Raw genomic sequence first — 24,045 nt, 5'->3', positions numbered from 1 at the left:
AAAACAATTCTCTGAGGTTAAATCAAGGAAATCTGACTGCAACTTTTAAATGTTTTAAAGTGAGTCATCAAGATGAGAGGCACTGCTTTCAATTTCAAACCAAGCTCCTGTTACAGCCAGGTCCTTCTAAACAGCACTCGACAAAGACAACTTCATCCATATCCCTCAGCAAACAGGGAAGAACTTTTGGCCATGCCCACCACCAGGACCTCTTTTGCTACGGAATACAAACTTACTTTGTTTAAAAATGTCCTTAGGCTGCGCTGTGTCTTTGAAACAAAATCACTCTCTTCTTCATTTCGTTTTCTGCCTTCTTGAAAATTGCTCCTCAGAAACTGACAGATGGGGCATCTGTCACTGAGTGTTTCCTCTTCGTTATCTCTGCCAGCTAATATTTCCTCTGGGCTTGGCTGTTGTCTGCGAGACTGTTTCTCATCATTCTAGCCTGATCAATGGTGTGCCTGCTTTGAGGGTGGTTCTGGCCCCACCTCCAGCTCTAAGAGAAAAAAATGAAAACTCACAGCTGGATTTCCTATAAATTCCCTTTTAAATCCAGCTCTGCAGCTATGGCACTTACTGGAGAGAAAGCTGCCAGTCTGTCCAAATCCTCGAGAGGCCATCCTCTCCTGGGGTTCCCCCACACCAAAACCAAGTATATCTGCTATAGAATAAATTCTATTTTAAGTTTTTCTGAAACTTTACAGGATTGGAGGAAGCTTTTAAGTCAGACCTGGGTTTATTTGAGTGTGTGTGTCTGTGTGTGTGTGTGTGTGTGTGTGTGTGTGCATGCGCGCACCTAATGCAGATCCAGAGAAGATGCTATACAGCTGAAATACACAGACATACATGTACGCACACATGCAATGCCATGACACAGGTATTTCACACATTAATCTTTTGAAAATTGACCGAGCAGAAAGAAAAAATAAGAATAAGTAAAACATGAATTCTTTCACAGATTTAGTAGATGTGTAATTTTTCTGTCCTGAAAGACAGATTATCATTCATATATGGTGATGTCTCTTAAACACCAGGAATTGCTGGCATTTATTTTTTTTTTTTACTACTGATGAACTTGGCAACTACAGGGAAACTGATGTACAAATTTCAAGTCTCAGATGAGAAAGGACTATTTTGCCAAGAAGTGTCAAACACTGACTGTGTAATACCTGTCTTTCCTAGTAGTAAATAGACCAAGGATCCATTTTCAGGCTTGCATATTATATACTATCAACAACAGTCAAACCTTATCAGGTAAAGGGGTCATACATTTACATCAAATGATGTATGTGGGGTGTTACTACAATAAGCTATAGATTTAAAGGCTACTCCAGAATCCGGAGTCTGAAAAACTGGATTCAAGGTTGTTTTGTTTCCTGAACAGTGTCCTTGAACATGAAAGTCACAGAATGAGTTCCGGACACCTCACAGGTAATTATACAATCAAGAGGGTTTTTTTTGTATTATTTTGAACATTTATGTTGTCCTTTTTGATAACAGGGAATATTAAATTAGTATAAATATTTAATTTGGCAACGGATAGCATCCAATTACATGCCATAGTTTGTGATAAGGAAAACTAAATATAAAAGCATGCTGGGAATAATGTGCAAGGGATAAAGTGTGGTTGGGGATAAGAGTAATTTAGAATTTGAATATCTGAACTCGATAATGAGATTTTATAGGATTATGTGGCAAGCATAGCTCAGAACTGGGTTCAGTCTAGAGTGTGAAACCTTAGTAGCTCTCCTTTGCAGTCTCACAAGAGAATCCTGGTATTGACATCTGCCATTAGCCTGTGAGTGCCTTCAGGGCAGGACACACACAAGTGGAATCAGTTGAACAAATGATTGAGATATTAAATTAGGAAAAAGTGACTCACTCAAAGGAAGGGAGTGTAGATTCTTTGATACATCTGGACTTGAAATAGCAAAGTCAGATAGGTCAAGGCTGATACTGCCTGAGTGTCTTCACAAACTTCTCAAATGTAAGGTTGGGGGGTTGTAGGAAAATAAGTTCGGTGGGCAGAGGAAAGAAAGATTTTGTTCAGAGATCTCTGATTTGCTCCAGCTTTCAGTAGGTGCTCTCCAAGCCCTTTCCCACTTCCTCTTAGGAGAATGTCATCCTGATGACAATGAGTGTGAGTCAAAACATAGGAAGTTAAAAAACATCCCTTTAATGAAAGTACAGGAGTATTTAAGATAAAAATCTTCTTTAATGGGGATGCAGGTTCTGGCTTGCTGTAGCTACCAGAAATAACCTTTCCAAGTTCATTGGGGACAGGCCTCCATGTGGTGTGTATCAAGGATAGCTGCAGACCCATCACCCCAACACCACTACTAAGGCTTAAGGTGAGTTGACTTTTGCTCCTGCCCCTTCGCACTGCTAAGTGTGGTTCTGGGTTTGAGGAAATACTATGATCCCGTCTTCAGGTGTGTGACTGTTCAGCCACCTACCAGCCCCACCCCAGTTTGGGGCCAGGGAACTTACCAACCAGGGAGATCTAATTTCAGACTGTTCGATATTTATATGCTTAGAGCATTCTACAAGACCCCTCTGGGATGCATACCTCTGGCATGAGCAGCATGTTTAGAGTGGCACAAAGGCACATTATGTAAAACAGGACAGAAGAACAGCCAGAGATAGAGGGAGTACACTGGAGTTTAATGCACATTCTCTATCCTGAGAAGGATAACAGGTAGCTGGGTGAGTGGGAGAACCCAGAAAACGAGATCAACATGTTCATCGGTAAGTTCATGAAGGATCTATACCGGCAGAGGCTCTGGAAGCCAGTGGAAAGAAAAGAACACTCCTCTGGCGAGGAACAAGCTTGAAGGCACAGAGGGCAGGAAGCAAAGCGAGTTCAGGAAGAAACAAACTGACCGATTCTGCTGAAGCAGAGGAACAAGTGGTGAGGATGCTGGGGATGAGATTCGAAAGAGGAGGTGGAACCATGTCATGGCCTTATTGCTGGAAGTAGGTTTGGAGAGTTGACACTGTTCACCAGGCAGTCCCAAACACTTGGAGGTTTGGAGCAAAGAATGACAAATACCTCAGAGAATGCAATCTTGAAATTATGTTTAGAACTTTGTTATATTGTAAAGGAGATCACATGCAGATTCAATAATCGCCAGCTACATTTTGTGACAATTTAAGAAGGGAGTGATGAAGACCCAAGTTGGGTAGATTAAAGGTAAAACAAGAAAGGCACTAGAGAGTCAGAGATCACTAGGCTGGAGCACAGACTTTGCATGCAAGAGGCCTGGGCTCAATACCTGGTGCTGCATGGTTCACTGGGAGTGACCCCTATACATCAAGCTATGCGTGGCTACGGAGCAGTGCCAGGCCTGTCCCCTGAACCTTCCCTTCGGGAGGGGAGGGGGTCATAGCCCAGATGCAAAGAGAATTCAGGGAGATAAGAAGATACATCATGACTTGAAAAATTTTCTCCTGCAGATATTTGCAGACAAGTACAAATATCTATCTACATTTAATCTGAATGTTATTTATAATCATGAAATATTGAAAACTAAATGCATGCCAATAGGAACCTTATGGATAAATCATTTTAGTATCTATAATGAAATGCTATGCGTCCACTTAATAAAGTATGCAGTTACAAGAATGCTATTGAAGAGTACTGTTAATAGAAATGAATTGCCAGTGGTTATAGAGTGTATAAAAGAGAAGTTGCAATAGGGAATAAACTTGTGATAAAAGAAAGCAACTACTGGGACATGGAATGAGCACTGGACAGAACCTGAGGATTTGGATTCTAATCCCTGGTTGTATTATACCTTCGTCTGTATAATACAAGTCTGGAGTTGTGCAATATATAGCTAACCCAAATACATGTGGCAACTTTGCCCAACTCCCAACTTAAAGGTGCCAGATACCTGCCTAACACAACCCTGCCTATTTTTATGGTCAAAAGCTCAATCCCCACATACCCCACATACCAAGGAAAACAGTACTTTTTCAAGTACTGGGACATCCATGTTTGAAACAAAAGTGCTTTTTAAAGATTACATATGCAGATGGCAAAGCAAATGTCTGAAGCTTCCCATTTTTATCAAACTCTAGGCCTAAGAGGCCAGTTTGAACATCAACAATCCATGCCCTGTCGTAATTGAAGGGAAAGTTCATACACCAAGCAAAGCAGTAATCATTAGGACAGAACTGATGTCCTCAGTCTCGCAGTCCTCCAGCTAGCAAAGGATGCTTCCATTATCAATGCCTTTCTTTTTGAGTGCAAGCTATTGTAAATGACTGTACAAAAGAGTCCAGCCTCCCAGAAGGGGTGTGAAGCTGCATCCATAAACCCCAGAGATCTGTATCACCGTACACTGTTTGAAAGGGCACCACAGAAAGGACCTAGATAGGCACTAGATATGGTTCCTTAGAGATTTTGTTTTCTCTTTGCAGATGTTCTGGACTGACTCTTCAGTGTTTCTCATCATCTCTGCAAAAAAGGAAAACACATTGGGGAAACAGGGCCTCCACCGGGGAGCATTGCATAGCAAGGGAAGAACTATTTAAATACAACAACAGCAGACAATTTGCCACGTACACAGAATCTGTGCAAGGACAGATGAAGAACAGCACTTCACAGCTGGTGAGCGCAGCGTGGCTGGGTAGATGAGAGTATGTTCTTTCTCAGTAGAAGTGGAAAAACCCTCACTCTTCATCTGCTTGGGTTTTAATCATGGGCAAGCTGTGTGACCTTGGAAAAGTTACTTGAAACCCCCCCATTGTTAAGTGGACCTAGTACTAATCCCCATCGGTACTGCTGGGAGGGTTGTTATGAAGATTAAGGGGGTTAACAGATGTAAACTTTTGGACTCGAAATTTGCATAAACATTCAATAATTATGTTGTTTTTATTTGAATTTCATAGTTCTAATTTTAAAATATAGATGATTTCAACTACAATTACAGTTTATGGAGTTTGATTAATTGCAATCCAAGAAGATTTAATTGCAGTACTCATCTTGAATTTACTTTAAAACACTTAAGTTTTATGTGTATATGATTTAGGCTAAACTGCAACTCAGGTGTTTCTAGTATCTAATTAATCAATTCAAATCTGAGAAGCAGTCTATCATTGATTTCCTAGAGATGAAGACTACAGGCCACAATCAGCTGGTTCAAGGTCCATTGGCACCATCCTCCATCAATGAAGTTATCATTTAAATGTCAAAAATGGGTTTTCAATTGATGACAATTGTTACTATTGACTAATGTACTTGATGAAATTGAGGCACTCAAGAGTGATTGGTGTTGAGGTTTTCTATGTGAAAATCTGGTAAAAGTTCTTCTTTTGACAATACCTTTGTCTAGATCCATAAATGATCCTTCCCACGCTATCAATATGACCTGATTGTATCTACTAAAATGAATCTAAGAGTTGTGTGTGGTCACTGTCATTGTTCTGGTTTACTAATCAGAGTATTTGAAGGCTTGCCTGGTGCTGGTGAGCAGGTTGATTAGATGCCAGCAACACCAGGTAACTATCTTGGCTACTTGAATTATTGAGCCTTAGCTTTTGGTTCTTTTTTTTTAATCTAAGAAGATTATATAAGGGTGATACTCCTGGAATCTGGATATTTGTCCCAAGTCTCATTGAAATATTTTACATAACGCTGTAGTTGAAGTATCAGTCATAAATTTGTTCACTTAATATGTCTTGGAGAGCTTAAGTTGAACAAATAAAGTTACTAACTGAACCCAAGTAGAACCCAAGTGACTGTCATTAAGGGTCTGCTATGAGGAAGACCAGGTCTGCTCTGCTGCAGGTTGGCCTCAGGAACATGCCTGTGTCCTGACTGGTCACTTGCTGTGCCTGAGAGATCTTTCTCTTCCGCTCCTCCCCAACAGATGGATAAATGAGCACACAAACTCATAAAAGAAAAAATGAATCAGTAGAACTTCACTTCCTTTACTCACAACAGTGACAGATTGTCCCCTTTTCCGAGCACGCAGGGATTCATTATATACCATAGTCTTGTGGTTGAATCCTTATTTATGACAGTGGAAACATCTCGTTTTTGGATTGGGATATTGAGCGGCTGGGGGTACCTGGGCTCAGGGCAGAACAAGTAGGGACATGTGAGAGTCTGTAGGGAACCCAGGGATAGGTACAGACAGGTAGAGGTGTACGGAACGAAAGCCCGGGACTTCCCACAGTCTGCCGTGTCCTGGAACCCATTTTCAAGTTGGAACTTGTGGTTTTCAGGTTCTCGGAATAATTCCAACCCAATTTCAATTGCAAACATTCCAGGCAGTGTTGAGAATCACATATATCCACGTTTACACTGCACTCTAAAAACAAAGCTCTTCACAAATCCCATCTCTAGCGTTTAACATTCCTAAACAGATACAGTAAACTATCATATTAATTTCGAGTGTATTTAATCCCTTATCTATTTTGGAGGGGAAACATCTTCTTTGTTTTAAAATAATAAAGTTTCAAGTTGCTCTTAGTGTTTTTTAAAACAGAAGATTTTGTGGAGCCATTATATTTTTAGAGTGAGGCAACTTACCTCTAATTGCTGATATATTCTGATTTTGAAAACAATCAAGGTCTTGGCTACTTGAATATTGAGCCCTAGATTTTTGGTTCATTTTCTAATATAATAAAAATAATATCTTTTTATAATAATAAGAAGATAATATCTTATATAATCTAAAAAGATTATATAAGAAAAGTCTGACAACACATGGGCTACATGGAGATCCTGCAAATAAGTAACAGAAGTAATGGCAGAAGTACACAGAATTCAAATGATAAGAACGTAATTCCACAGCAGGTACAGCTTGAAACTGTCAACACAACCTTATCTTTGTGAATGTTCCACTGTGAATCTCAGATTTCTTTTTCAGTATTTGCAATATCACAAAGTTTCTGGGTTATAATGAAATGAGAGAGAGAGAGAAAAGAGAGAGTGAGAATCAGAGAGGGAAGAAATGTAGGTAGTACAGGATCTTATCAGCAAAAAGGTCAACCAGAGAGTGGAATTTATAGTAGAGAAACAAAATAATACTGTAAAAGAATAACTGTGTTTCTGACATACTTTGAAAGATATGCACCATGAGGGGAAAAAAACACCCACAGCTCTATCATATTCTATCAGCATCTTTCATACCTCACTGATGCTCTAGAGAGCTGGCTCACATTCTCTGTTGCCAAGGCATGGTGCCTAGTTTGTCTCTTTCAGGGTGGAGGAACTATGTGAGGTTCTGGAATCAAGCAGATGTAGAAAGAAGCTAGAAACTATCCGCTGGAGAGGTGCCCACTTCTTGCCTGGTGTTCAGGACCATGTTATGAGAATGGAATTGCCTCTTGGAAACTGACAAGACTATTCTTCAGGGCTGTCCACACTAACTGTTTGTCCTTTCCTTTCATTCCTGCTGTCTACCAGCCTGGGCCTGGAAAATATCTAATTTTTTTCCTGGTTTATCTTTTCAGTAGTTCTGTCTTTAATTCTGTGATGGGAAATCGAGAATTCCTAGATATAATACAGCACAGAGGCCCGATTTAATGATGATACTATAGACATTAACAATGAAGTTGCAATTTGGATGCATGTGGCAAGCCAGATGGATCACTTTCTGAACTGGATTTCTGTCATTGTTGTAAAGGTCATGCCACCTATCCCTGCCTCATCCCATTTGCACCAGGCATCATTTTAAACTTTAATTAAGGATTAGCATAAGAAATCGAATATACAGTAAAATTTCTCAAAACTAAAAATATCAAGTATCTCTTTGGTAGTTCACTTTAAAATTCCAGAAAAAGGGTCAGAGAGATAGTAGAGCAAGGAGGGCACCTACATTGCACGAGTTGACCCAGGTTTGATCTCCAGCACCGCATATGTTCCCACAGCCCTGAGAGGAGTGATCCCTGAGCACAAAGCCAGGAGGAAGCCCTGAGCATAGCTGGAGTTAGCCTCAAGAACAAAAAGAAACGGATAATAGTAGCAGATTAATAAATATATGAAATTCCTGAAAGTGAGCAGACCTAAAGTAGATCTGGCAACCCTAGTTGCATGCCATCTTCTCACTACCTTGCAAACCAAAAGCACATTCCTCATTTTGGGGTTCCTGTCTGGCTACTTGCTAACAAGAGTGCTACATGATTTGATTGCAAACAACTTTAAAACCCAACTTGGAGGCATGGTTATCTAAAAGGTTCAGGAATGCTAGGCTCCTGAACTTGTTTCTCATTTCACTGCGGAGCGTGGGTGGCCATGAGCATTCCTGGCAGCTATAAGGCATTTGCTAATGTATTTGACTTTTCAAGTTGTTAATCATACTTATCAACACAGGCAAGCAGTACTGGCCACAGCAGATTAGCTCCTCTACTATAATGCTTCCAGTAATCCGAACACAGGAATGCCAGCATGGAGCACTGTGGCCTCTGCCAGCTTCAGTGACTTCAGAACTTATTTTTTTTAAATCCTTCATTTTAATAAATCCCTATTTTCTCTTCTTTCACCTTACATATAAACACAAAAACACGTGCAAGCATGTGCAGACGTGCGCGTGCGCGAGCACACACCCCCCCACACATACACACACTCACAAACATACACACATAGACACCCCCCTTCTCTTGTGACAGGAACTAATACCTAATATTCTTGATAGTTACCTTGTGATTATTTTTAATCATCTAGTGTGAGCTTTAAAACGCCACACATATTTTGATTTTTAAGGTAGCTTTAACTGTCAAGAGATTCAGATTCTACTGATCTCATCTGAAAAAATGTGAACAGCTAGAAAAGCACCTGGTTTCCAGGGAAACAGAACCTTGTTTGAATCCTTTGGAGCTTTCTATTCCAACTGTAGTTTTTCTTCTAAGACACACAAACCACTGCTCCTCAGAAAAGAATATAAAAATAAATAAAAAAGAATATTTTGGAGAACAAGAAAATGTTATGTGCAGCTCAGAAAAAAATGCATGAGAGAATTTAGGAACAGGAAAATATTATGGGTGGGGTTGTGGAACAGAGCACCCATAGGAGCCTGATTGGTGGATACTGCCTTCAATTAAAGGCCCATCCTTAAACAAACAAACAAACAAAGACCAGGAGGTGTTTGCACAGCAGACATATTTCTGCTTTGTTGGAATCTTGTTAAAGTATGACCTTGTTCTCATGACCCCAACTTAACCTCACAAGGCTAAAATCAGCTTTACTTCTCCAACACAAAACAACACAAAACAAATCAAAACAAAACCAATAAAGGCTCATCTTCTATTTCAACTCCTAGTCAAGCCTTCACATAGTGTTCTTCAGATAATCTCATGATTATCTCATGGTTTTGTAATATATCATGACACCTATTTACAACACCGTATTGTTAAGACTTTCAAGCCATGGTGCTGGGACATAATGATGCTCATCATATTTGAGGTCACTTAAAAATGTGGTTATTTTACAGTTAGAAACAGTTTCAGTGCTTTGAGAATGGAACAACACAGAGAATATTGACTGGAGAACACTCTATTATACACAAGCAAGTGCATATGCAAGTGTGTGCACATGTGGACACACACACACACCTACCTCATTTCATCCCCATTTTATGAGGGAGGAAAGTAAAGGTCGGATTAAAGTGGGCTGAAAATTCATCAGCTCTCTTCAAATCTAGATATCCCTCCAAACTCTGTAATTCCAGGGCCCATGCTATTCCTATGTTGCCATTTCCATTTTCACTTTGCTCATTTCACTTTGCTCAACTGTCTCCCAGAAACCTGGTTATCATCTCTGCTAAATAAAATTTTGAAAAAATATTTTGTTATCCTCACCCTTCAGGGGTATAGTATAAATTCAAGATGGTGTTATTGTAACATATCTATTTACCTTTCATTTAGTTGCCTACAAAGATCAGAGAGCAATTCTATCATCTCAAAACCCAGCTTTGGGCTTTTGATATTAAAAAGATAGAGGATGTTTTGTGATAAAAACCTATTGGGTCGCATTATTCTATGGCTGGTTTACACTGTGGAGTGTGAAAAGAAAAAAGAAAAACCCTGCATGTTTATAAAATTAAAAAGAATACCTAGGACAGGGAAATGTGGCTCAGTGGTAGTGCTCCTGCCTTGCAAGCATAAGGCCACAAGTTCAATTCCTGGTGCCATCCCACAGTGCTGAAATCCTTGTGGCACTAATACCATGATTCCCAGTGCCACAAGAAGTGTACAACCTGTTGTGTAGGTACCATAACCAAGTGTTATGATGACCCTTAGCTCATCACAAGCAAAAGGCAGGAAGGAAGGCAGGAAGGCAGGAAGGCAGGAAGGCAGGAAGGAAGGAAGGAAGGGAGGAAGGGAGGAAGGGAGGAAGGGATGCAGGGAGGGAGGGAGGCAGGGAGGGAGGGAGAAAGGGAGGGTAGAAAGGGTGGAGGGAAGAAAGGGAGGGAGGGGAGGAAGGGAGGGAGGGAGGGAGAAGAATGGAGAAAAAAAGGAGAGGAGGAAGGAAGGGAAGAAAGGAGGCAAGCAAGAGGTAAATTAACACTAGGAATGACTGGAAATATACAGAATATGTTCCTTTTCATTTTTAAAAGAAACCAAATGTGTTCACTATGCTGGCTGTATACAGAATATTAGATAAGATGCTAAGGGGTTGACTATGAAGCAATTAAAAGAATCCTTAAAATAACTTTCCAGGGAGTAAGGAACATGATCTCCACACAGGAAGTCATAGCTTGAGGGCATGACTGCAGAGCAGGGGAAGTCAGGAAGGAAACAACGGACAGACAGCTGCAGGCTGATGGACAGAAGGGCTGCTTTAACTCATACTTCTGTAGGGCCTTATCACCAAGTCACATAAGTGTCCCCTGTCCCTGTCCTTGCTTTCATCTTTCCTTCACAGCAAACTCCTTTTCTACCACACTGGCTCAATTCTTTGGTTCAAGGTCCATCTCCCTTCTGAATCTAAGCCCCACGCCATGGGGAATTTTTCTGTTTTAAACTGGAGCGATAGCACAGCAGTTAGGGCGTTTGCCTTGCATGTGGCTAATCCAGGTTGGATTCCTCCATCCCTCTCGGAGAGCCCGGCAAGCTACCAAGAGTATCCTGCCTGCATAGCAGAGCCTGGCAAGCTACCCGTGGTGTATTCAATATGCCAAAAACAGTAACAAGTCTCAAAATGGAGACATTACTGGTGCCTGCTCAAACAAATTGATGAACAATGGGACAATGGTGCTACAGTGCTATGCACTGATATTTCATCATTGGCTAGAACAGTGTGTCCTGGGAACTCAGTGGCGCATCAAATAAATGAATGATAGACATGATGGGCACTCAGTTATTCCAGGTACCTCATATATAAGAAGTTACTATCGTGATTAGCTTATTTCATTGATCAGAATGCCCCCAAGATTCATTCAGGTGGTAACACATGGCCAAATGTCCTTTCTTTCTAAATATGAATAATACCACCCTTTGGCAGAGCCTGGCAAGCTCCCTGTGGCATATTCAATATGCCAAAGCAGTAACAATAACAGGTCTCATTCCCCTGACCCTGAAAGAGCCTCCAATCATTGGGAAAGATGAGTAAGGAGAGGTTGCTAAAATCTCAGGGCTGGGACGAATGGAGATGTTACTGGTGCGTGCTCGGGTAAATTGATGAACAATGGGATGACAATGATACAGTGATACAGTTATACCACCCTCAAGTTTAGCAAACAGTTCAGACCAGAAACTGATCTTGGAGCAGATGCTTCAGTTTGCTCAGACTGCATGTTCCCTCTGTCCTTCCACACACCAGGGACACTTTTCTGCTGGCCAGGTGCACACTACTCTCTCTCTCTCTCTCTCTCTCTCTCTCTCTCTCTCTCTCTCTCTCCTTGTTGAAATCCTTCTTTTGCCTCTTTATTTGGCTAGTGCAACTCCTTCTTGGAGCTCCAGCTCCTCACAACTGGTGACATAAACTGTAGGTCCTATGCACAACTGGTGACATAAACTGTAGGTCCTATAAAAAAACAGGAAGGCATGCCCCTTGCTCAGTACCACGCACACTTTCAGGCCCGAAGAATGAGACATCCACAGTGGTACAGATACACAAGGGAATATTATCTTGCCTTCAAAAGGAAGAGTATTCAGACACAGGCTCAGTGTGGACATGCAGACTATATGGTGTGTTATGGAAAGACCATATGATATGTTATAGCTGCAAAAGGATGAGTACTGGAGGATTCCTCTAACCTGAAGCATGGAGACAAGTCTGATTCATAGAGACAAAAGGCAGACCAGAGTGTAACCAGGATCTGGGAGAGGGAGCATGGTGCTGTTTAATGAAGACAGAGTTGCTGTTTTTCAAGACCAAAGGACCTCTGGAGATAGGTAAGTGGGTTCACTGTACAGCAAAATGGAACTATTGAATATTCCTGGACTGGACTACTCAAAGTGGAGATAATGGCAAATGCAATGAGTAGTGAACAACTTGAAAGATTTAATTATCTCAAGACTGACTGCAACAGCAGCCATGGGGACTCAGTGCCGGTATGGGATCCTGTCCCATAACTGTGGGTCTCCCACATGCAGGAAGTCAGTGGCTCTGCCTCATGTTTCACTGTGCTTCTCTACACCGTGCTCCAGAGTGCAACTCCACTATGTGTTGTGATTCCCTCCAAACTGAAGTTGTTGGTTTCTTAGGGCTGGAGAGCCAGTACAGCGTGTAGAGAGCTTGCTTTGTATGTGGTTGGCCTGGTTTCAATGGCAGAGACCCCATATGGTCTCTCAAGCCCCACCACAAATGAATCCCGAGCATAGAGCCAGAAATAAGCCCTGAGCACTGCCAGGTGTGCCCCACAACAAACAAATGGTGAACTGCTTCTGAGTGGAATTTTAGTTTGTGTTTTTGTTTGTTTTTGGTTTTGGAGCCACATCCGGTGGTGCTCAGGGCTTACTCCTGGCTCTACACTCAGGCATCACTCCTGGCGAAGCTCAAGGGACCATATGGGATGCTAGTGGTAGAACCTGGGTTGGCCACATGCAAAGCAAATGCCCTATCTGATGAACTATCTCTTCATCTTTGGAGTTTTTAATCCCTTATTTTCTTACATCATCATGTGTTTTATATCAGAAGGTATTCAATATGTTCCTTTGAATTAATTACTGCTATAAATTATGTTATTAGAAACTTATGCTTGATTCAAAAAATATTAAAATAAAACACTTTATCAGCTTTTGCAAATGAAGTCAATATCTAACATAAGTACACATAGAACATTTCCAGAAGTCCCTTCTGTTGCCTTCCCCCACATTGTCTAGTTGCATGGTGGGGGAGCTCTGTTTTTATTTTTCTTCACAATTCTCTATATTAGGAATGAAGAAGGAATAAGATACTTCTACATGTTCTATACAGCCTATAAATGGCAAAGTTTTAAAGGCCATTTGAAATTTTCAGCAACCAGCAGAGTGTTAAAAATCTTCCTTTGGAAATGAATCCTGCCAAGAGAACATGCATTAGTAACTGGAAGACACGGGGTCCCAAGTCTGACTGCCTTAATTCTTATTTGTTCCTACGTTGACTCTTCTAAGAGCGAATTAATTTTGTGCTGATCACTGGTCTGTGAAATCCTGATAAATTCAATGATGGGTAAATACAATAACTTTCAAAGGGAAAAGGGATGGGGGGGGAAATCTATTTTCCACATTGGGAATGTTACAGAAGTTTAATTCTGAAAACAGACTCCAGTTTAATTTGGTTAAGATCAGATAGCCAACCAGAAAAAAAAAACCCTTGGGTGAGGAGGGTGAGTTCTCCAGCTTGTCCTGGAATACTCAATTTTATTGGTATGTCTGAGAGTCTGGAGAAAGAAGTTAAGAGTTATCTGAGGACATCATTTCAGAAAATGTTTACTGGAAGGCTGACCCACAGTTTACTCTTGATTCTTCTAGGATTTTGACATTGCTCTCATTTTTTAAAAAGTTAAAATAGCCTTAATACATAAAAAATTTCTTTTGTAATACATTTGTAATACATTTCTGGATTACAGGACTATTACACTTGAAAAAAATATTAAAGCTATGTGTATTAGCTAAAATGTGTGTTAGGAGTTGTGCTGCTTGTATTTAAGTCCAGACCCATCAATCCTGGTGATGAAAACTGAGCAAGCTGTTTAGCTTCTCTGTGCCTTGGTTTGCTCTTCTGTAGAATGGGGATGATTCTAATACCCGATTCTAATATAGCGCTTACAGAAGGTGTTCCATGCACTTAATCCCACCTCATGTGCATTAAATGGCCACTAAATGTTAGCCTTTATTTTTTCCAGATTTAGGAACTTCTTAAATTCTAGCAAACCACAGATTTGTTAAGTGATGGTTGCAGCTGGTAAAAGGAAGACACTTTCCTCAAGAATTCATAACAGATTTGGTAGAGACAATAAGATAATGAGATTCCTACTCTGGGAAAGAACCGTGAGTGGTCCCAAACACAGCTTAAGTTTGAATAGGGAGGAAGGAGAGTGGCTCTAGTTGACAAAGTGTAGCGTGAGGAAGTAGGGGGAGGTGCTTAGCTAGCTGTGGAGAATCTGTGGAGGGAAGCAATGGCAGGAAACACCACCCAGCCATGGCACAGGGACAGCAACTCTGGTCTTTTAAGTTCCTCACACACCCACATTCCACCTCCTCTTTTTTTTGTTTTTTGTTTTGGGGCCACAGACAGATCAGTTACATTTCTATCATGTAATATGTTTTATATAGATAGAAACATGTTTTGTTTATGTATAACATAGAAACAGAACATTAACCTCTCTAATATATAATATCACTATCCCTTAATGTTTCTTCTTAAGATTAGGCTCTTCTAAATAGAACCAGATATTCTCCATTCAGTGTGAAGATATGGTTTATCTGAACTTTGATTCACTAGTTAAACAGTCATTTAAGTCATCCCATATTTTACAGAAGAAAAAGAACAAAAGCTTCATTTCATAATTGAGGCATTTCATGAGAATTGATTATGCACGCATGTGTATATGTGTGGAGGGGATCAGGTGGAAGGGGGTGGTAATGATCCAAAGATTTATGAGCTTCTGAAGTTAAAATATTAAAAAGGTTTTAGATGGCAGTGTTTTAAATAGTTATAAATTTTCCTTTCTTTTTAAACAGAATTTGCATAATGCAACACGTTCTTAATCAAGGAAGATCAACATTATAAATATCAGATCCAGTATTGTGATGTCCTTATCCTTAGTAGCAAATAAAATGTTAATTAAAAAATTAAAATACATACATTAAAGGTCTAAGTTGATGGCTCAGTGACAAAAGCATGGAGCACTAAACAATGAATTTGATTCCTGGTGCTGCTGACATAAACTCAGCCCAAGCAGAGACTTGAAAACTTCTGACTAAATATCATAACACTTTGGTCATAGCCTATCAGTCGCATCTTACTGAAAATTCTCAGTACTTTCATGTGGCAAAAAGTAAAGGAATAAAAGTGATTTCTTTAATCAAAATAATGATTTAAAAAATGAAATGAAACAACCAGCAAAATTAATCTCAAAGAGTAAGTTGTTTGGAGCTTGCACAACTTGGCACAAGCGTTTTTTTTTTTTTTTTAGGGGCATGATTTTGCTAAATTATTAATCAAGCATTATCAACCATATGAAGATAAATAGAAGGATAAATTTAAATAATACACCTAAACATCTGAAAAGACAAATTATTTTGGAAGAAAATGGGATTAATGACAGAAAAGATGCTGAGAACACAGGCAGTGCACTCTAAAACAGGAAAAATATGTCCAAGATAACCATGCTTAAGAAAAAGGAAATGCCAAGTGTTGAATACTCCTGAGCTCATGGATACTTCAATTTTTCAAAGTCCAGCATTAGCTCTATGGAAAAGGTCTAGGTGCAAGGAGCACACAAGGTATGCACCAAAACTCTTGGGGTTGTTCATAGTGCAGCCCCTGAGATCCTTCTAATTTTCAAGTGAGTGTAGTTTTTATTAAAGTTAGGTATTAGAAAGGGGGAACAAAAGTGATGACTTTTTCCTTGATAACAACAAAACTTTAATAATGAGTATAAGAAGCTGAGAGTATAAAAGGCTGGGCATGTGCCTCAGTGGTAGAGACTAGCTTTGCATTTGTGAGACCCTGGGTTTGATCCCCACCACTGCCAAATAAATAAATAAATAAAATTAGAAACTAAAACACCACCCTGGTTCAAAGGACTCACAGAGAAATAAGGGCAAGTTGGACTTTCCATGTATTTCCAGTAAATGACTCAATACTTAATGTGGTAATACAAATAATATATTGATATGCATATAAATATATATTTGTTCTTTTATGTTTGTTTCCTCCTTCCCTGTGATGCTGTGGCGGCTGACCCTGTGGGGTGGCATATGGACCTGGCTGTGGCATTCTCCCAGGGTCACACCTCCGGGTGCAGCGCCCACATACAGGCCCAGGGATTATGCAGGGGTCCACCCATACCTCTCTCTGCTCTGCAGTGTGTGCACTCTGTGGCAGCCTTGAAGACCCCAGACATCGGAACTGCCAGCCTGCTGACCACTTAAATAAGGTTATTTAGTCAACAGGACAAGTGCACCACATCCATGAACAGAAAAAAGTCTATTCATGTGACCCATACTATCTCTCAAGCGTTTCTTGAAATAGTAAATCTTAACCTTTTACAGGTTTCAGAGATGCCTACTCAACTTTCCTTTTAAAATACAGGGCTTGTAAATATGTTTCGTTGTAATATCTGAAGTTTGGAGCCAGAGAGATAATAATGTGGCAATAACAATAATGATAATAAGATTACGTTATTATATAAAATATATTAAATATGTTAATAAAATTAATATTATTGATATTATACAGTAACACTTGTAATAATGGTAATAATAATAACAATATCAGGAGCCAAAAGCAATAGTACAGTAGGTAGACCAGATTTTATTCTCAGCACCACATATGGTCCCAGGCCCCATAAGAAGTGATCCCTGAATGTGAGTCAGGAGTAAGCCCTAAGCACCATTGGATGTGGCCCCCAAATCAAGTAATAATAATATTAATATCTGAAGTTTCAAGAACCTGAACTCTGAAGAAAGTTAAACAAAACTTTAAGTAGACTTTTTCAGTAAAGCAAACATAATTCCACTTTTGTAATATTAAAGGCCCAATACAAAATGCTTTAGTGGTCATTTACCTTTAATCTGTCTCCTCCTCAACCTTTGAGCATTGCTTCATTTTGAGGCCTTAATATGTCTCATGGCCTTCAGTTGCAATCAACCAAGCTAATCTCTTGAAAATGTCATCTTTGGTACCGTGTACCCAAAGTCACAGCCTGTTCTGCAGTGATAGACTCATCATAATCTCATTGTTGAAAGCTTAAAATCCAATCTCAGGTGGCTTAGCTTTAAACAAATTTAGACAGTGAATTAATTCCTTCCAGAATGTTTTTCCATATCAATACCTTGAAAATGCTTTGCAAGTTTAGGCCAAAAGGCACTATTGACAGTGACAAACACAGAAGCTAGTCTAACTCCTAGGGCAACAAAGAGGTCAACTACCAGATATTTGGATCTGCTGATTAAATGGCACAATCTCCCAGTTGTTTGTTAATACCAATGAAATAAAAACATTTCATTCCAAATTCAAAATAAGATCTGCATTTCAAATACTTTAGGAAAGGTAACTAATTCCAGGCCTTACAATTACTATAAGTTCCAAATGACTGTGGAAGGGAAACAAGAAGTAAGGTCAGTCGGGTGTTGGCTGCATCCAAGGTAGGTGATGACCCACTTCCTCGCTCCCAAACGTGCCTAAGACAAGTATCATAAAGAATCACTGCCAACTCAGCACATTTTAGCTCCGTGCCAGGAGATGTGCCAAGTACTGAGTTTAGAGTGATGGTGAGAAAGAACAGTACCAAAATACAGTACCTTATTGAGTTCCAAGAGCAGAAACAAATCTGTTACAAGTTAACTTTTCATAACCAGTTACTAAGCAATAGATAGTAATTGGAACACAGCAGAAGAGTTCATTTAAAATTGTTACCAGGAGGGTGGAGTTACAAACGAAAGCTAGAATTAGCCTTGGGTTTGTAATGCTATGAAGACTTTCGCCAGGTGGGAAAGCCCTGGAAGGGAAGAGCTATTTCAGGAGAAGGGACATAAAAGCAAGACGAAGAGCACAGAGAGTGCTCTTGGAAAATCCCTGAGGCTGGGACAGAAACCTGCAGGCTGTGGTCTTTGAAGATTCAGGGGATTCATCTGAGGACATTTCTTCCCCACAGTCTACTAGATCCAGAGGCAGGGAACTTCCAAATCTTTTGAGATGATACATTTAGATGGTCAAATCTATTAAAATACCAAAGATTTCACATTCTTGCTACAAATGATGAGAAGGAGTGAACTATTGGTACAGTTTATTTTAAATTATTTATTAACGTTAAAATTCAGCTATTGTTATAAAATAGAGAGTAAATGAACCATTTAGCCAGGTACTCGGTTCAGTTGAATAATAGGTCACAGCTAGCAATTGAACAAAATCTGTCAACACTTTTTGGTCAGACTGAAACAAAGGTTTAATTTCACTGTCTTTTTAACTTCCTTGCCTTCCAACAGCTATTATACTGTTAAACTAAAAATCAAAAGGGCAGCGTATTTGGGGGATTGCCAGATTCCTGTAGGTCTTACTAGTTTTAGGCATTTGAGTATCAGATTTCTGCAGTTCTGCTCCATGTCCACTAGAGGCCCATGAAGAGCTTTTTTTCCCCCTAAACATAGAGTTATAAACAAAATACCGGAATTCACACAAATAAGAAATACCGATCAAACACCACCAAGACGAAAATCAACAGGCGAACTACACAATGAGCACCAAAATGGTGGGTCAAATACACTAGATGGAACACTGTTTCAAAACACTAAAATACTAAACTGGGAGCCTTACATAACTCACATACCAAGTGGCTGGAGAGGCCGAGTCAAGGGAGGTAGGATTTGAAAAGCCTCGGCTACAATTAATTCCACGAGGCTCAGGGAGTTTTGGCAGGCTTGGACTAGGTGGACGCCTGCCCCGAGCACTGAGGCAACCTTTAACAAAAACTCCTGGAGGGGTTTCTGAGGAAAGGGGCTTTCAGATCTTCAAGTGGATACTAGATACAAAAGGCTCGCCACTGACAGAGGGGACGCCCCTGAGTGGGAAAGTGGCTGGGAAAGTAAACAAAGTCCTAATGAAAGACAGATGGCGAGAAGGCACTTCCTAAACAGCCAAGCTCGTTGGCGATGAACAAGGAGGCAGATGAGGAGGACACAGATTCTCCCCAAGGTGCATTCTGCTATCAGGCCGACTCAAGAGGCCAGAGCAGAATGTCCACATCCACTAGTCAAGGATGGCCACAGGGCTGCTCTGCCCACGGCAGGGTGAGGTGCCCTGCAACAGTCCCTATCATCTTGCCAAATGCAAAACAGGGTTACTTGCTCTGGCCTCAAAAACATAAACAAACAAACAACTACCCAAAAAGCACACACACACACACACACACACACACACACACACACTCCCAACTTCTATTTACAGAAAAGTCTTGTTTTTCACTAGTTTGGTTAATTAGCAATCAGAAAAGAGTTGTATGCGGTTTGAAGAAAGAACCCTTTGTTTAGAAAACCTGTGAAAATACTCCCTGGGCAGCTTGTAACTTTCCCTCCAGATCACCCTGGCCCTGAGGACAAGCCAGGTGCCAGAGGCCTCCAGGATCCCACACAGAGCTCACATTCAAAGGCAGTTCTCTTTGTTGTCCCCTAGGAGCTAAGCCTTAATGGGTTTACAATTTGCAGGCTTTGGGGGAGAGTGGCTTGGAGGGTGTTTGCCTGCTGCCAGAAATGGAGCAGAGACAAGTCCTGGTGAATCCCACAGCTGTTGCGGCTGCTCCATCCAAGAGATAGAGCAGTTGCCCGAGGCATTTCGAAGACATGCAAGAACACAGGGAATCTTTATGAATCCTGGAAGTGAATTTGCAATTATTGTGAGCAGATGGTCGTCCACCCTGTGGAAGAAGGATTTGGGGGTTGGAGTGGGGGAGCGTTGTTCTTCAGTTAAGACCATGGGGGTTGGGGAAGACGACTGAGGGCTAGAGCTATGCTTTGAGGGCAGGAGGCCTGCGTTCTATTCCTCTCTGTTCGGGTCAATGAACAGAACTTGAGTACCCTCAGCACTGAGCCAGACCAGCGTGACCCAAAAGCTGGCCCCCTCCAAGCCCCCTAAAAAAAAACCACCATATCAAATGGTAATTCATGAAGTCTTGGTGTCTTTAAATCAATCCTCTGTGAGAAAAGTATTCAGCAATAATGCAACATCACTAAATACTACTCTATTAGCTTTAATATCACACTCCTGGCATCAAACCTTTAAACAGTCACAACTTGGAAAGCAAAAAGGCAATGCAGACACATCCTACCAGTTTTAAAGGAAAAGTAGGCATGAAACCTCTGAAGGAAATTTGGAGAACATTCCTCCTGGAGTGTCTTGCAAATGCCTAAATGTCTACTCACTCTCTCTTGACTTTCTCAGGCTTTATTTCAGAACATCTGCACCCAAAACTGAGATACATGAACGGTGGACAATGGCATGATTGTGGGAGCAAAGATTTCATATTTTTGAAATTACTTACTACCCTACCTCCATGTTCTTCCCATCAAAGACTGCTTTTGACAGGATACATGGGATTCTCTTTTGCTGAAATACCAGCTTCTTTCCTGTTATTCTCATCTTGATTCGTCTGAGATTCACATTATCTCTTACAAAACACTACTTAGTTCACTATGACGTCCAAGATCAGCCTTTACTCATTTTGCGCCTGAATGATTAACTTTAGTTCAGGCAGAGGATACTTTCAAGTACCCCCTGATGTGCAAGGCACAGGCCAGATGCTCAGAGGAAGAGAGGACCTTATTTGTAAGATGCTAGAAATGGGTGAAGGAAATAAAAACATTAGGAAGGAATTATACACATGGAAGAGGTTAAGATAGAAGGGTAATAAGACTATGACAGGCAGATACAGGAAGAGAAAACAATTCTTGGTTTCCTGCTTGGAGAGACTGGGACAGTTGTTTTAAAGCTTGAGAGTTGGCTGACCATGCCATATGGTTTTAAACCCAGAAATCTTGAATTCCATGAGGCACTTCACAGTTGGACACTCAAACATAGACAATTAGAACTTAAACTTTATCTCAAAGGTGAGACATGGTGAGGAACAGTTGCAGCAGCAGAGGGCTGGCTAGGTTGAGTTACTGACTCAGAGGCCACTCATGCTCAATGGCCCGGGGCAGGGGTGAAGACAGCAGGCCCAGCCCCTCCTGGTCATAGCTTTTGTTCTCAACACATTGCACAAGGTATAGGGGAAGACAGCCTCAGGGGCTGGCACACCAGAGGCAGTTGAGTGATTCTCTTTGAACTTGACATGTGCCCTACAACTATATAGCTCAAGGACTCCCCTATTGCAAGCACTTACTCAGGCTCCCTTCTCTGCCCTGCAGGTGATTGCATTCATGAGCCCCTTATCACAAGAAAGGAATCTGAGTAGGAGCATATTCAGGGAGCAGACAAAGTTGTGTTTTGGGGCCCTGAGCCTCACCATGGCTGGAAAGGAACATAACAAGAAAAAAATATAGCAGGGCTGGAAAGATATTACAGCATCACCCGTTACATACAGCTGACACAGATTCGATCCCTAGTATCACATACGGTTCCTCAAGCATTACCAAAAGTGATCCCTGAGCATAAAGCCAGGAGTAAGCCCTGGGCACAGTTGGGTATGATCCAAAGCCAAAATTTAAAAAAGGAAGACAGAAAAAAGAAAAATAAAGCATTATTATTTCACTATTCAGCTCTATATAGAACCACAAGATAGCAAAAAAAGAAAAAAATTTAAATGTCTTCATCACAATAGCCAGAAGTAGCAAAACTGGAATTCAAATTGCAGATCACTCTTTCAGACCCCAGGGCTAGTTTGTCTTTCAGACACGACAGTGCTCAATGTGATATTTTCAAGGGTTTAGGAATCCAATAAATCAGTGCCATTTTAGTGTACGCTATTCAGTCATCTGAATTGATAGTGGTTAGCATAGGGAACCCCAGAGCTTCAGGACAGAAAAAGAAAGCAATTGCTCTTTCTAACCACTTGCTTCCATTCTCTTCCTCCAGAATCTTAGAAACCATACTCAAGAATTCTCAGCCACGTCTCTCAAGTACTATTCAACGCACTGTCTGGGCATTTCAGATGAGCTAAAATACTCAGGACCCTATTCACATAACCGTGTGTCTCACAATCATAAGAACACATAGAAAAGTTGCTCAAAAGACTGGAACATGGGCTTTTCATGTGAAAGGCCTGGGCTTGATTCCCTACACTGCATGGTCCCAAGCACCACTGGGTGTGGTCCAAAACATAAAACAAAATGAAACCTTATGAAAGCTTAGGAGGATGGTTGCATTTAAATAGAATCTCTTTAAAAAATAAATAAATAGAATCTCTTTGATCTCTTGGTTTGGGTCCCCAATAAAGTTATCAATCTATCAAGCAGTTGTTGAACTTTTAACTTCCCAGAAGAACACTGCCTACCTGCTTTGCATTAGATAATTTGTTATTTTGTCCTTACTGGCTCAAAATCCTGTTCTGAGGATAGCAGAAGCAATCCCAGTTCTTTTCAAAGGTCATGATTCCCCTTCCTCTCCTTCACTCAGTGTCTACAAACTCAGGGCTTTCAGGTGTCTATAAGCTTGCATTCTTTGGTTACATTAACTCATCTCTCCCTGCACACTGTGGGTCTTTCTGCTAGTAAAAAGGAGTTACCTGTTATTAATCTACCTTATAAGTAGCACTGTAGCACTGCAGCACTGTCTCCCATTGTTCATTGATTTGCTCAAGCGGGCACCAGTAACGTCTCCATTGTGAGACTTGTTGCTACTGTTTTTGGCATATCGAATACGCCATGGGTAGCTCGCCAGGCTCTGCCGTGCGGGCAAGATACTCTCAGTAGCTTGCTGGGCAATCCAAGAGGGGTGGAGGAATCGAACCTGGGTTGGCCACGTGCAAGGCAAATATCCTACCTGCTGTGCTATCGCTCCAGTCCTTATAGCACTCTCATCCCGTTGTTCATCGATTTGCTCAAGCGGGCACTAGCAATGTCTCCATGGTAAGATTTGTTGTTACTGTTTTTGGCAGAGAGTCTCTTGCCTGCATGCCTGGCTGTCTTCCCTGGGGGCCCCTCGAAGGTGATGGGCTCCAGCTTCCCTCCCTGCCCCGAGCAGAGTCCCGGCAGCCGAAGACCACCGGAACCTAGCCACAGCCCTGCTCAAGGCCCCTCTCCACACGTTCGGACAGGCCTCACGCACGAACGTACCGGCAGAGGAACCCAGGTGTGTGTAATTCATCAACGGCCAACATCCAGAGACTTAAAAGCAAGCTCCCAGAAGCAATATCTTATAACCTACTTTTCCCTCTGGGAGAAACTCGCAAGCTACTGAGAGCTTCCTGCCCACATGGGACAGTCTCGCAAGCTTCCCATGGTGTATCTATATGCCAAAGCCAGTAACCAGCTGAATCTCATTCCCCTGACCCTGAAGCCTTTAGAGGCTTCTAAAATCTCAGGGATAGGACGAATGTAGAGGTTACTGAGACCACTCGAGCCACTCGACGATCAAAGGGATTTTGTGATCGTGATCATAATGGTTTTTGGCATATCAAATATGCCATAGGTAGTTTGCCAGGCTCTGCATTGCGGGCAGGATACTCTCCGTAGCTTGCTGGGCTCTCTGAGAGGAACAGAGGAATTGAACCCGGGTTGGCTGCGTGCAAGGCAAACGTCCTACCCGCTGTGCTATCACTCCAGCCCTATCTTAGCATTATAGATATGAATAATATAAATTTTAACCTACAGAAAATGACTAACATAAATATTATCTGATATATTGCCACGCAGGAGCCTTTAACAAGTATTTAGTTTGTTCATATGCCACAAAGGAACACACACACATGTATATATATATGCACATGTGTATACATAAATATATGTAAC

At 41.1% G+C, this 24,045-nt stretch overlaps 1 protein-coding gene across 5 annotated transcripts in view; it reads right to left on the bottom strand.

Moving 5' to 3' along the window:
- The window catches only part of STARD13 (StAR related lipid transfer domain containing 13), a 260,589-nt gene that overhangs the window by 110,231 nt on the left and 126,313 nt on the right, over positions 1-24,045 (bottom strand). Inside the window, exon 1 of one of the 5 annotated variants that reach the window (XM_055137519.1) lies at positions 237-422. The exons of the other annotated variants lie outside the window; for them this stretch is intronic. The gene's annotated coding sequence lies outside the window, so the exon portion shown is untranslated. Of the gene's footprint in view, positions 1-236; positions 423-24,045 lie in introns of those variants that run through there. 5 annotated transcript variants of the gene reach the window in all.

Source organism: Sorex araneus, chromosome 1 (genome assembly GCF_027595985.1).
Source record: "Sorex araneus isolate mSorAra2 chromosome 1, mSorAra2.pri, whole genome shotgun sequence".
NCBI classification, from domain to species: domain Eukaryota; kingdom Metazoa; phylum Chordata; class Mammalia; order Eulipotyphla; family Soricidae; genus Sorex; species Sorex araneus.
Note: the sequence above shows the minus strand (reverse complement) of the source record. Positions and strands in the feature narration are given on the sequence as shown.